The sequence below is a fragment of the Oncorhynchus masou genome, unplaced genomic scaffold, assembly GCF_036934945.1.
Source record: "Oncorhynchus masou masou isolate Uvic2021 unplaced genomic scaffold, UVic_Omas_1.1 unplaced_scaffold_1294, whole genome shotgun sequence".
Taxonomy (NCBI): domain Eukaryota; kingdom Metazoa; phylum Chordata; class Actinopteri; order Salmoniformes; family Salmonidae; genus Oncorhynchus; species Oncorhynchus masou.
The window spans coordinates 110,691-126,087 of record NW_027002789.1 but is presented as its reverse complement, the minus strand read 5'-3'; the positions used below and the strand labels follow the sequence as shown (position 1 = coordinate 126,087).

General features: G+C 47.2%; 1 pseudogene; it reads left to right on the top strand.

The window, feature by feature from the left end:
* LOC135530222 (exocyst complex component 6-like) overlaps positions 1–15,397 on the top strand; it is a 123,263-nt pseudogene that overhangs the window by 41,311 nt on the left and 66,555 nt on the right.

Below are 15,397 nucleotides of genomic sequence, written 5' to 3'. Positions count from 1 at the left end.
GACTTTACGGCAAAAGCAGACCATGCGATTATTTGAGGACAGCGCCCCGCATACAAACACATGAAAATCATATTTCAACCAGCCAGGTGCGACACAGAAATAGCGATATAATTCATGCCTTACATTTGAAGATCTTCTTCTGTTGCCACTCCAAAATGTCCCAGAAACATCACAAATGGTCCTTTTGTTCGATACATTCCTTCTTTATATCCCCAAAATGTCTGACTGTGGTTCACTACTGTAACGTGGTTTAACTTCCTGAGTCCTGACTGTGTTATCTAACGTAACGTGGTTTAACTTCATGAGTCCTGACTGTGTTATCTAACGTAACGTGGTTTAACTTCCTGAGTCCTGACTGTGTTATCTAACGTAACGTGGTTTAACTTCCTGAGTCCTGACTGTGGTTCACTACCGTAACGTGGTTTAACTTCCTGAGTCCTGACTGTGTTATCTAATGTAACGGGGTTTAACCTCCTGACTGTGTTATCTAATGTAACGTGGTTTAACCTCCTGACTGTGTTATCTAACGTAACGTGGTTTAACTTCCTGAGTCCTGACTGTGTTATCTAACGTAACGTGGTTTAACCTCCTGACTGTGTTATCTAACGTAACGTGGTTTAAAACCTGTTAAGACTACCCCCCTACTTTGTGCAATTTCCACCTGAAGACATACCCAAATCTAACAGCCTGTAGCTCAGGCACAGAACCAAGGATATGCATATTCTTGGTACCATTTGAAAGAAAACACTCTGAAGTTTGTGTAAATGTGAATTGAATGTAGGAGAAAAACACACAATAGATCTGGTTTAGATAAAACTATGGGAAAAAACATTTGTTTTTTCTATTTATTTTTGTATCATCATCTTTCAAATGAACAAGATAAAACAAAAATTCAGATAGGACGATGGGGACAATTTTAGTGCAAAAATTAAGAGGGCAACAGTACCTGTGCAAAATTTCAAAATGATAACTTCCAAAATGAGTGTGCTACATAACATTTATTGTGACGTCACCCAGGTGTCCCACACAAGTTACCCAAATGTACCCAAGTGGCCAAATTGGTGAAGTACACATTGTGAAACCAATAACTATATACAAAATACCAAAATGGTATTCTAACACACCCCCCAAAAAAAAAAAAATGTAAAAAAAAAAAAATGTGAAAAAAAAAAAAAAATTGAAAAAAAAAACATTTCAAGATTTTTCAAAAAAAAAATTTTTTTGAAAAACTAAATATATACATACATTTACAAATAAACATGGGTAACTATTTACACACTTTTACACACCCTCAGTCCTCTATCAAATCTATTTACATAGCTCCAGCCTAAAACCCCAAACAGCATGCAATGCAGGTGTAGAAGCACGGTGGCTAAGAAAAACAACCTAGAAAGGCCAAAACCTAGGAAGAAACAAGGCAATGAGTGGTGGAGATCACAGTGTTTTTGTAGTGTGCAACAGGACAGCACCTCAGGAGAAAAAAATGTACAGTTTAGGGTTCCATAGCAGCAGGCAGAACAGTTGAAACTGGAACAGCGGCAAGGCCAGGTGGACTGGGGACAGCAAGGAGTCATCATGTCAGGTAGTCCTGAAGCATTGTCCCAGGGGTTCAAGTCCACCGAGAGAAAGAAGGAGAGAAAGAGAGCAGACTTAAATTCACACAAGACACCAGGTAAGACAGGAAAAATACTATATAAATAAATAAATATAACATAATGACCCTAGCTCAGCTAGAATGCAGACTGGTGTTCTCAGCTAGACCGCAGACCCACTTTGCCATATAACCCCACCAACATTGCCAAAACTCTAGACAATGTTCTGCTGCTGATGCCAGATGCCATAGCAGTCTCTCTCTCTGATGTAGAGGGTCACTGAGCATGTGCTGCATGTGATGGGAGACTTCATCTTGCAAACAACACAGCAACGCCTCCATGCTGTGCCCTTTTGGCCCTTAGGCACATCCATGCCTGCACAAATATATTTGGGCAGATGAACACTTGTGGCAGGAGCAGAAGGGACAGGGCTTGCTGCAGTGGTGCTGTAGCCAGCAAGCTCCTTGATGAGCTGCTCTCTGAAGTCTTTCTGTGAGAGGTAGGGCTTTCCACAGCTCGTTGCCATTTCCTTGTGTAGGATGAATGCATTCACTACGGCGATGTCGATGAAATGATAGAAGAAGGTCTTGTACCATTTCATTGTCTTGTGGAGAACATTGTAGTAGCCGATTAGCGCGTCCGAAAGGTCGACTCCGCCCATGCTCTTGTTGTAGTCCTTCACTGCAGTTGGAATGGGGACATTTTTGGTGGTCCATGCCCCGGCACCGTCCTTCACGCCTGACAACACGATCCCCATTGAAGGACTTGTGGATAGTGGAGCACATCACCACCTCTCTGGCATCCATCCACTTCACAAACAGCAGGCCATCTTCACGGATCCATCGCATGGTCCCCCACTCAGCCCGCTTAGGCATGTCGTTCACCTTAGTCTTCGGAAAGCCCACCCTGTTGGTATGAATGGTGCCACAAGCCCACACATCCAGCTTCCTTAGGTCTGCAAACAGGGTAGGGCTTGTGTAGAAGTTATCCACAAACAGTTTGTAACCCTTCCCGAGCAGTTGAACATCCAATAACGCCATTACAGAGTCATAGCTGAGTCCCTTACCGGTAGCAAAACTGTTCTTCCCCTCGTAGACAAAGAAATTGCATGTGTAGGCACATGCAGAATCAGCCAAAACAAACAGCTTGTAACCCCACTTGGTTGGTTTGTTTCTCATGTACTGTTTGAGTCCAATTCTGGCCTTTGAGGATACCATCCTCTCATCGATCGACACGTTCTGGGCTGGCTGAAAATACGTCTTGCAGGCCTCAACAATGCTGTGGTAGAGCGGCTTGATCTTGCACAGTCTATCAAACGCTGCTGTGCCCCTCTTCTTCTCATTCTCTTCATCAACCTTTGGGTCACTGATGTGAAGCGCCTGTGAAATCATCAGAAACTTCTTGCAGGACATAACAGTCATGGGGAAAGGCAATTTGTACAGAGCTGATGTTTTCCAGTAGTCCTTCAGGCTTTTCATCTTCACCAGCCCCATGTAGATGACCAGAGAAAGGTAGCAGAAAAACTCTGACATGGATATGGGCTTCCATGCTACCTTTTTGCCCGCTTGTTTCTTCTTCCCATTCTTATTAGTGTTGGACACGAGCAAACCTACAACAGATGTGGTAAAATACAGTTGGAAAAGCTGAAGGGGGTGTAATTGGAGGTCGGGTTCACCTGAGGCCCTGGCTTCCTTATCGGCCTAAAAGTTGGTTGTGGTGGCTCCACATCATCTTCTAGGACGGTGTGCCAACGCCCTTCTGTCCCTCTGTTAGTGGGTGGCACACTTCCCCTCTTCCTCTTCACACCTCTAGATGACCCGGGAGGTGTGGAGCCAGAGACAGCAGGGGTACAGGATGAACCAGCTTCAGAGGGGGTGGACACCTTGGCACTGGGGGCTCCCAGTCGGAGTCAGTGCCACTGTGAAAGATAATGTTCAGTTAGAATAGTTTCACATATGAGCCCTGTATCAACAGCTATAATAAACACACATATAGAGTACAGGGAGTAGCCCTGTATCAACAGCTATAATAAACATACATATAGAGTACAGGGAACATAAAGTGCTGTTCCATATCACTTTGGCAATTGACGTGGGCCTGCCTCAAAATAGGCTATTTGGTTAGACCATGCCTTCCCAAAGAAACAGGCCCTCACTCACAATGGCTAGCTAACGTGTACTTTAGCCATTTTATTACATCGCTATATATTCCTAATAAAATGTAAAAACAGCTATAATAAACATGTATAAAAAGTGCTGTTCCACATCAATTGCAAAAGTGAAATGGGCCTGCCTCAAAATAGGCTATTTGGGTAGACCATGTGTTCTCAAAGAAACAGGCCCTCACTCACAATGGCTAGCTAACGTGTACTTTAGCCATTTTATTACATCGCTATATATTCCTAATAAAATGTAAAAACAGCTATAATAAACATGTATAAAAAGTGCTGTTCCACATCAATTGCAAAAGTGAAATGGGCCTGCCTCAAAATAGGCTATTAGGCTACCATGCGTTCTCAAAGAAATAGGCCCTCACTCACAATGGCTAGCTAACGTGTACTTTAGCCATTTTTGCAAATAAAATGTAAAAACAATCACTAATAATATTTTATATAAAAGTCAAACAACGGCATTAGCATGAGAGCAACTTACCAGTCCAAAACGATGTCCTCTCCGTTCAAAAAAAAAGTCCTCAGTTTCAGAATCGAAGCTATGGGAGCTGATGGAGTCTTCAATCTCTGCCAAATCTGTCTCACTATCCCGGTCAATCTCTTCCAAAATCATTTCTACATTAGTGTATCTAGTCTTAGAGGTAACTTTCTTTGACTTATTTGCCATTTTATTCGCGAAATAAACAGTTGAAGTAGCAAATTACTGAAAAACGTCTGTGCGTAATTAGAATCACTCCTTCACGGTTCAATTGGCAATGGTGAAAGAACGGCTCTTTACGCCTGCCTCCAGTGTATAGGTTTGTCTTACAACAATGAATCATGGGATATTTCCAGTTACATCTGCTCATTGGCTATCTACCCAGCTAGATTTCAAGAAGATCAGTGGTCATTGGGTTAAAATAGAGTCAATCAACGAGACAGTGGTCATATAATTGCTGCGCAATGGGCTCCTCGCGTGTTGTCTTCCAATCGGTATTACCATATCAATAGGTCCCGCAAAATGGCCCATCAGGGTCCTTCCCTAACAAGGAGTTGATTGCAAGTAAACCAAACATGACTGGATAGAGAGGGAAAAGACGAGGAAAAGAGAGTCTCTTTACGTTGGACGTTACTTTGAAAATTGTATGACAGGAAATTCAACGCGATAAGCGGTCACAAAATGTTTCGTGTTAGGCTATAAAAAATGGATTTAACCGAACAAACGACCATTCATTGTCTAACAATGAGCCTTGGGATTGCAACCAGAGCAAGATTTTCAAAGGTAAGCGATTTATTTCAATACAATCTGTGACTTTGTTATGCAAGTGCTGGTTGAATAAGTAGTTTGATATGGGGGTCTATGCTCAGATAATCGCATCTTATTCTTTTGCAATAAATTATTTTTTAAATATGACAACGCAGGTGGATTAGCAAGATTCTAGGCTTTTGAAGCATGTGAGACACTTGTATTTTCATGAATGTTTAATATGACTATTTGTGGCGAACACCGTATGTTGTTGAATTCAATCCCGTATCCGGGATCGGTAGTTAAGAGAGGTTAACCTCCTGACTGTGTTATCTAACGTAATGTGGTTAACCTCCTGACTGTGTTATCTAACACAACGTGGTTTAACCGCCTGACTATGTTATCTAGCGTAACGTGGTTCAACCTCCTGACTGTGTTATCTAACGTAACGTGGTTTAACCTCCTGACTGTGTTATCTAACGTAACGTGGTTTAACCTCCTGACTGTGTTATCTAACGTAACGTGGTTTCACCTCCTGACTGTGTTATCTAACGTAACGTGGTTTCACCTCCTGACTGTGTTATCTAACGTAACGTGGTTTCACCTCCCAGGTGACTGTGTTATCTAACGTAACGTGGTTTAACCTCCTGACTGTATGTACTGTGTTTACTGTTCCTTAACGTAACGTGGTTTTTCCTGATATAGGACCTCCTGACTGTGTTATCTGTGTTTACCAATAGATGGTTTATTGACTGACTGTGTTATCTAACGTAACGTGGTTTCACTGGTCAGTCAGCATTTCACTGTGTGTTATCTAGCATTAACGTGGTTTCACCTCCATGACTGTGTTATCTAACCTAACGTGGTTTAACCTCCTGACTGTGTTATCTAACGTTGGTTAACGGGTTTAACAGCATTTCCTGACTGTGTTATCTAACTGGTCAACATTTCACTGTTTCACCTCCTGACTGTGTTATCTAACATTACACGTGGTTTAACTTCCTGAGTCCTAAGACTGTGTTATCTAATAACGTGGTTTAACCTCCTGACTGTGTTATCTAACGTAACGTGGTTTCACCTCCTGACTGTGTTATCTAACGTAATTTCTGTGGTTTCACCTCCTGACTGTGTTATCTAACGTAACGTGGTCTCACCTCCTGACTGTGTTATCTAATGACCAATAACATCTGTAACGTGGTTTCACCTCCCAGGTATTGACAGCCCAGGACCTGGTGGACTTCTCTCCTGTTTACAGATGTCTCCACATCTACACCGTTCTGGTATGTACACTATTTACTGTTCCTTAACGTGCCAAATGGCTCCCTTTTCCTGATATAGGACCTTTAGTAACCTGGTATATTTGTGTTTACCAATAGATGGCAGTATTGACTCAAGACCTGTGGTTCACTACCGTAACGTGGTTTGCTTAAGGGCTGGTCAGTCAGCATTTCACTGTGAGGTCAGTCAGCATTTCACTGTGAGGTCAGTCAGCATTTCACTGTGAGGTCAGTCAGCATTACACTGTGAGGTCTACACCTGTTGGTTAAGGGCTGGTCAGTCAGCATTTCACTGTGAGGTCTACACCTGTTGGTTAAGGGCTGGTCAGTCAGCATTTCACTGTGAGGTCTACACCTGTTGGTTAAGGGCTGGTCAGTCAGCATTTCACTGTGAGGTCAGTCAGCGTTTCACTGTGAGGTCTACACCTGTTGGTTAAGGGCTGGTCAGTCAGCATTTCACTGTGAGGTCTACACCTGTTGGTTAAGGGCTGGTCAGTCAGCATTTCATTCACTGTGTTCCCTCTGGTCAGTCACCTGTTCTACACCTGTTCCCCTGGTCAGTCAGCATTTCACTGTGAGGTCTACACCTGTTGGTTAAGGGCTGGTCAGTCAGCATTTCAGTGTGAGGTCTACACCTGTTGGTTAAGGGCTGGTCAGTCAGCATTTCACTGTGAGGTCTACACCTGTTGGTTAAGGACTGGTCAGTCAGCATTTCACTGTGAGGTCTACACCTGTTGGTTAAGGACTGGTCAGTCAGCATTTCAGTGTGAGGTCTACACCTGTTGGTTAAGAAACTGGTCAGTCAGCATTTCACTGTGAGGTCTACACCTGTTGGTTAAGGGCTGGTCAGTCAGCATTTCACTGTGAGGTCTACACCTGTTCCCCTAAGGGCTGGTCCCCTCAGCATTTCACTGTGAGGTCTACACCTGTTGGTTAAGGGCTGGTCAATCAGCATTCCCCTCTATCACTTACACTGAGGTCTACACCTGTTCCCCTTAAGGACTGGTCAGTCAGCATTTCACTGTGAGGTCTACACCTGTTGGTTAAGGGCTGGTCAGTCAGTTCCCCTTCATCTGTTCCCCTCTACACCTGTTGGTTAAGGGCTGGTCAGTCAGCATTTCCCTGTGATCTGTTCCCCATTTCACTGTTCCCTCTACACCTGTTCCCCAGTTAACTGGTCATGTGACCCCTCTCATCTGTTCCTTGTTTTATTTGTATCCCCCATTTAACTGTGAGGAGGGTTACCCTCTGTGAAGTTCCCCTGTATCAACATTCCTCTATCTGTTCCCCTCTCTATCTGTTCCCCTAAACAATCTCGTTCCCCAGTTCCCCTAACTAACATGGTGAGGAGGCCCCTACTATCTGTTCCCTCTCTATCTGTTCCCCTCTCTATCTGTTCCCCAGTCTAACAGAGAACTGTCTATCTGTTCCCCTTAAATGTTTCACCTCTGATCTGTTTGCCGAATGTTCCCCCATCTGTTCCCCTCTCTATCTGTTCCCCCACTGTTCCCCTCTACTTCCTCTCATCTGTTCACCATCTGTTGGTAGTGAGTGGAAATGCAAACCGGATTTCTGTTCCATTTCTACATGGGTTGAACCATCTGTTCCCCTTGTTCTGTTTTCTCTAGGGTTCCAAAGAGATCTGTTCCCCTCTCTATCTGTTCCCCAGTCTAACATCTGAAAAAACCCCTCTCTTTCTGTTCCCCTCTGGTCTGTTCCCCCATCTGTTCCCCATGGTGAGGAGTGTTCCCCTCTCTATCTGTTCCCCTCTCTATCTGTTCCCCTCTCTATCTGTTCCCCTCTCTATCTGTTCCCCTCTCTATCTGTTCCCCAGTCTAACATGGTCCCCTCTCTATCTGTTCCCCTCTCTATCTGTTCCCCTCTCTATCTGTTCCCTCTATCTCTATCTGTTCCCTCTCTATCTGTTCCCCTCTATCTGTTCCCCTCTCTATCTGTTCCCCTCTCTATCTGTTCCCCAGTCTAACATGGTGAGGAGGGTTCCCCTCTCTATCTGTTCCCCTCTCTATCTGTTCCCCTCTCTATCTGTTCCCCTCTCTATCTGTTCCCCTCTCTATCTGTTCCCCTCTCTATCTGTTCCCCAGTCTAACATGGTGAGGAGGTTCCCCTCCTCCCCTATCTGTTCCCCTCTCTATCTGTTCCCCTCTCTATCTGTTCCCCCCTCTATCTGTTCCCCTCTATCTGTTCCCCTCTCTATCTGTTCCCCAGTCTAACATGGTGAGGAGGGTTCCCCCTCTATCTGTTCCCCTCTCTATCTGTTCCCCTCTATCTGTTCCCCTATCTGTTCCCCTCTCTATCTGTTCCCCTCTCTATCTGTTCCCCTCTCTATCTGTTCCCCTCTCTATCTGTTCCCCTCTCTATCTATCTGTTCCCCAGTCTAACATGGTGAGGAGGGTTCCCCTCTCTATCTGTTCCCCTCTCTATCTGTTCCCCAGTCTATCTGGTTCCCCTCTCTATCTGTTCCCCTCTCTATCTGTTCCCAGTCTAACATGGTGAGGAGGGTTCCCCTCTCTATCTGTTCCCCTCTGTTCCCCTCCTCTATCTGTTCCCCAGTCTAACATGGTGAGGAGGGTTCCCCTCTCTATCTGTTCCCCTCTCTATCTGTTCCCCCCTCTATCTGTTCCCCTCTCTATCTGTTCCCCTCTCTATCTGTTCCCCTCTCTATCTGTTCCCCTCTCTATCTGTTCCCCTCTCTATCTGTTCCCCTCCTCTAACATGTTCCCCTCTCTATCTGTTCCCCTCTCTATCTGTTCCCCTCTCTATCTGTTTCCCAGTCTAACATGGTGAGGAGGGTTCCCCTCTCTATCTGTTCCCCTCTCTATCTGTTCCCCAGTCTAACATCTGTTCCCCTCCTCCTATCTGTTCCCCTCTCTATCTGTTCCCCTCCTCTATCTGTTCCCCTCTCTATCTGTTCCCCTCCTCTATCTGTTCCCCTCTCTATCTGTTCCCCTCTCTATCTGTTCCCCTCTCTATCTGTTCCCCTCTCTATCTGTTCCCCTCTCTATCTGTTCCCCTCTCTATCTGTTCCCCTCTCTATCTGTTCCCCTCTCTATCTGTTCTCTATCTGTTCCCTCCTTTATCTGTTCCCCTCTCTATCTGTTCCCCTCTCTATCTGTTCCCCTCTCTATCTGTTCCCCCTCTATCTGTTCCCCTCTATCTGTTCCCCTCTCTATCTGTTCCCCAGTCTAACATGTTGAGGGAGGGTTCCCCTCCTCTATCTGTTCCCCTCTCTATCTGTTCCCCTCCTCTATCTGTTCCCCTCTCCCCTATCTGTTCCCCTCCCCCTCTCTATCTGTTCCCCTCCTCTCTATCTGTTCCCCTCTCTATCTGTTCCCCTCTCTATCTGTTCCCCTCTCTATCTGTTCCCCTCTCTATCTGTTCCCCTCCTCTATCTGTTCCCCTCTATCTGTTCCCCTCTCTATCTGTTCCCCTCTCTATCTGTTCCCCTCTATCTGTTCCTCTCTATCTGTTCCTTCTATCTGTTCCCTCTCCTATCTGTTCCCCTCTCTATCTGTTCCTCTCTATCTGTTCCCCTCCTCTATCTGTTCCCCTCCTCTATCTGTTCCCCTCCTCTATCTGTTCCCCTCCTCCTATCTGTTCCCCTCCTCCTTTCTGTTCCCCTCCTATAATGTGTTCCCCTCCTCCTATCTGTTCCCCTCCTCTATCTGTTCCCCTCTCTATCTGTTCCCCTCCTCTATCTGTTCCCCTCCTCTATCTGTTCCCCTCCTCTATCTGTTCCCCTCCTCTCTCTGATCAGTAGTTCCAAACCTCTGTTTATAATGTGAGTTGTTTTGTTTCCTGGTCCAGCAGGAGACCGTGGAGGGTTACCTCTGTCTATAATGTGAGTTGTTGTGTTTCCTGGTCCAGCAGGAGACCGTGGAGGGTTACCTCTGTCTATAATGTGAGTTGTTTTGTTTCCTGGTCCAGCAGGAGACCGTGGAGGGTTACCTCTGTCTATAATGTGAGTTGTTTTGTTTCCTGGTCCAGCAGGAGACCGTGGAGGGTTACCTCTGTCTATAATGTGAGTTGTTTTGTTTCCTGGTCCAGCAGGAGACCGTGGAGGTTTACCTCTGTCTATAATGTGAGTTGTTGTGTTTCCTGGTCCAGCAGGAGACCGTGGAGGGTTACCTCTGTCTATAATGTGAGTTGTTTTGTTTCCTGGTCCAGCAGTAGACCGTGGAGGGTTACCTCTGTCTATAATGTGAGTTGTTTTGTTTCCTGGTCCAGCAGGAGACCGTGGAGGGTTACCTCTGTCTATAATGTGAGTTGTTGTGTTTCCTGGTCCAGCAGGAGACCGTGGAGGGTTACCTCTGTCTATCAATCAGATCGTAGGCTTCTTCCTGGTGGAGGACCACGTTCTGCACTCCACATAATGACTGTTGACCAGAGCCTTTACTGATGAACTGTGGAACATGGCCCTGTCTAAGATCACTGCCGTGCTCCTGCACACAGGAGACTCGTGAGTACACACAATGTGAGTTGTGAGTTTCACTGAGTCCACACACACACACTCTGTGAGTACACACAACACACACACACACACACACACACACTCTGTGAGTACACACACACACACACACACACACTCTGTGAGTTGTTTTGTGAGTGAGCAGCTCTGTGAGTACACACCCACACTCTGTGAGTATGTGAGTACACACACACACACACTCTGTGGTACATACACACACACACTCTGTGACACACACACACACACTCTGTGAGTGTCCTGGAGCTCCAGCACACAGGTGTGAGGGGAGTTGTTTTGTTTGTCTGCAGGGTCATGGAGTGCTCAGCCTGTGTCTTTTTGCCATTGAAAGTGTCCTAGCAGGGGGCTAAAGTCTCTTATCAGTGAGAGAGGACCAGGGTAGCAGTCACACTAACCCTAGCAGTAGGGTTTGTCAGGCCTTTGTTGGCCCCTGGGACCCAGGCTGTGAGACCCCATGAGTCCCAGCTCTGGGATATCACCACCATCATCCCTGGCTGATGTCCAACCGCCCCTGATGCCTCTTTCTCCACACCTCTGAGCTCACAGCCCTGTTACCATAGTCACACTAGTTCAACTGCTGTTCTTGTTCCAGTCTGTCCCCATCCATCTGTCCCCATTAGGGCAGTCTGTCCCCATGAGGCCAGTCTGTCTCCATGAGGCCAGTCTGTCTCCATGAGGCCAGTCTGTCCCCATCCAGTCTGTCCCCATGAGGCCAGTCTGTCTCCATGAGGCCAGTCTGTCTCCATGAGGCCAGTCTGTCCCCATCCATCTGTCCCCATGAGGCCAGTCTGTCCCCATGAGGCCAGTCTGTCCCCATCCATCTGTCTCCATGAGGCCAGTCTGTCTCCATGAGGCCAGTCTGTCTCCATGAGGCCAGTCTGTCCCCATGAGGCCAGTCTGTCCCCATGAGGCCAGTCTGTCTCCATGAGGCCAGTCTGTCTCCATGAGGCCAGTCTGTCCCCATGAGGCCAGTCTGTCTCCATGAGGCCAGTCTGTCTCCATGAGGCCAGTCTGTCTCCATGAGGCCAGTCTGTCCCCATGAGGCCAGTCTGTCCCCATGAGGCCAGTCTGTCCCCATGAGGCCAGTCTGTCCCCATCCATCTGTCCCCATGAGGCCAGTCTGTCCCCATCCATCTGTCCCCATGAGGCCAGTCTGTCCCCATCCATCTGTCCCCATGAGGCCAGTCTGTCTCCATCCATCTGTCCCCATGAGTCCAGTCTGTCTCCATGAGGCCAGTCTGTCCCCATCCATCTGTCTCCATGAGGCCAGTCTGTCTCCATGAGGCCAGTCTGTCTCCATGAGGCCAGTCTGTCTCCATGAGGCCAGTCTGTCTCCATGAGGCCAGTCTGTCTCCATGAGGCCAGTCTGTCCCCATGAGGCCAGTCTGTCCCCATGAGGCCAGTCTGTCCCCATGAGGCCAGTCTGTCTCCATGAGGCCAGGCTCAAGGTCTGTCAGGCCAGTCTGTCTCCATGAGGCCAGTCTGTCCCCATATCAGTGAGAGGCCAGTCTGTCCCCATGAGGCCAGTCTGTCTCCATGAGGCCAGTCTGTCCCCATCCATCTGTCCCCATGAGGCCAGTCTGTCCCATGAGGCCAGTCTGTCCCCATGAGGCCAGTCTGTCCCCATCCATCTGTCCCCATGAGGCCAGTCTGTCTCCATGAGGCCAGTCTGTCCCCATCCATCTGTCTCCATGAGGCCAGTCTGTCCCCATCCATCTGTCCCCATGAGGCCAGTCTGTCCCCATCCATCTGTCCCCATGAGGCCAGTCTGTCTCCATGAGGCCAGTCTGTCCCCATGAGGCCAGTCTGTCTCCATGAGGCCAGTCTGTCCCCATCCATCTGTCTCCATGAGGCCAGTCTGTCCCCATGAGGCCAGTCTGTCCCCATGAGGCCAGTCTGTCCCCATGAGGCCAGTCTGTCTCCATGAGGCCAGTCTGTCCCCATGAGGCCAGTCTGTCTCCATGAGGCCAGTCTGTCTCCATGAGGCCAGTCTGTCCCCATTGGGCTGCAATGCCCTGAGGTCTTCACTAGACCAGTGGAGCCCTGCTCAATGCTGCTCACTGAGGGCCTGCCAGGGCCTGTCCAGGAACCAAGGCCTAGATACCACTTATCATTCCTGACACCAAGGCTTCTAGATAAACCCTTATCATTCCTAACACCAGGCTTCTAGATAAGGCCAGTCTTCTCCATGAGGCCAGTCTGTCCTAACACCAAGGCTTCTAGATACCACTTATCATTCCTAACACCAAGGCTTCTAGATACCACTTATCATTCCTAACACCAAGGCTTCTAGATACCACTTATCATTCCTAACACCAAGGGCCTAGATACCACTTATCATTCCTAACACCAAGGCTTCTAGATAAACCCTTATCATTCCTAACACCAAGGCTTCTAGATAAACCCTTATCATTCCTGACACCAAGGCTTCTAGATAAACCCTTATCATTCCCGACACCAAGGCTTCTAGATAAACCCTTATCATTCCTAACACCAAGGCTTCTAGATACCACTTATCATTCCTAACAGCAAGGCTTCTAGATAAACCCTTATCATTCCTGACACCAAGGCTTCTAGATAAACCCTTATCATTCCCGACACCAAGGCTTCTAGATAAACCCTTATCATTCCTAACACCAAGGCTTCTAGATAAACCCTTACCTCACCCAAAAGGCTGGGAGGAACACTTACATTTTCCCTTTTGATTGTGACGGACTGTCTTTACCCCCCCCCCTGTCTTTACCCCCCCCCCTGTCTTTACCCCCCTGTCTTTACCCCCCTGTCTTTACCCCCCTGTCTTTACCCCCTGTCTTAACCCCCCTGTCTTTACCCCCCTGTCTTTACCCCCCTTTACCCCTTTTTACCCCCTGTCTTTACCCCCCTGTCTTTACCCCCCTGTCTTTACCCCCCTGTCTTTACCCCCCTGTCTTCACCCCCCGTCTTTACCCCCTTTACCCCCCTTGTCTTTACCCCCTTGTCTTTACCCCCTGTCTTTACCCCCCTTTCTTTACCCCCTGTCTTTACCCCCTTTACCCCCCCCTGTCTTTACCCCCCTGTCTTTACCCCCCCTGTCTTTACCCCCCTGTCTTTACCCCCCTGTCTTTACCCCCCCCTGTCTTTACCCCCTTTACCTTTACCCCCCCCTGTGTCTTTACCCCCTGACTGTCTTTACCCCCCTGTCTTTACCCCCCCCTTTACCCCCCCTGTCTTTACCCCCTGTCTTTACCCCCCTCTTCCTTTCCAGTCGTACTGCAGTGATCCTGACCTGGTGCTGCAGCTGAAGAACCTCATTGTCATATTTGCAGACACGTTACAGGTGAGTCTTGTCCAGCTCTTCAGACTGGGTGATAAGTTAGTATGAATTAAACCTAGAGCTCTTATAAGGTATGAGTGAAGCAGCTGTTGTTGTCTGTTAATGTTCTGTATTATGTCATGTTTCATGTTCTGTGTTCCGTGTTCCGTGTTCTGTGTTCTGTGTTCTGCGTGGACCCCAGGAAGAGTAGCTGCTGCTTTCACAACAGCTAATGGGGGATTCTAATCCAATACCCAAGCAGTTTGGTCATTAACCAGTGGAGCAGATTGTGATGCCTCTGGTTTGTACCCTCGCTCCCTCTCTCTCTCCAGGGTTATGGCTACCCAGTGAACAGACTGTTTGACCTGCTGTTTGAGATCAGAGACCAGTACAATGAAACGCTGCTGAAGAAATGGGCTCTGGTGTTCAGGGAGATCTTTGAACTGGACAACTACAGCCCTATCCCTGTGGAGACTGAAGAAGAGTACAAGTCTGTCGTCAGTAGATTCCCCTTCCACGACGCAGAAATTGAAAAGGTTTGTCCTTCATTCAACACCCTTTAAAAAAAAAAAACGGACTAACTTCACGACATCGAGATGCGATGGAACTGTCAACGGTCTATATGCTCCTTATAGAGGTCCAAGGGGTTAAATAACCTGGGTTGTAAGTCAACGGTCTATATGCTCCTTATAGAGGTCCAAGGGGTTAAATAACCTGGGTTGTCAGTCAACGGTCTATATGCTCCTTATAGAGGTCCAAGGGGGTTGTAAGTCAACGGTCTCTATGCTCCTTATAGAGGTCTTAAATAACCTGGGTTGTAAGTCAACGGTCTATATGCTCCTTATAGAGGTCCAAGGGCTTCAGTTAAATATCCTGGGTTGTAAGTCAACGGTCTATATGCTCCTTATAGAGGTCCAAGGGGTTAAATATCCTGGGTTGTAAGTCAACGGTCTATATTCTCCTTATAGAGGTCCAAGGGGCTTCAGTTAAATAACCTGGGTTGTAAGTCAACGGTCTATATGCTCCTTATAGAGGTCCAAGGGGCTTCAGTTAAATAACCTGGGTTGTAAGTCAACGGTCTCTATGCTCCTTATAGAGGTCCAAGGGGTTAAATAACCTGGGTTGTCAGTCAACGGTCTATATGCTCCTTATAGAGGTCCAAGGGGTTAAATAACCTGGGTTGTAAGTCAACGGTCTCTATGCTCCTTATAGAGGTCCAAGGGGTTAAATATCCTGGGTTGTAAGTCAACGGTCTATATGCTCCTTATAGAGGTCCAAGGGGCTTCAGTTAAATAACCTGGGTTGTAAGTCAACGGTCTCTATGCTCCTTATAGAGG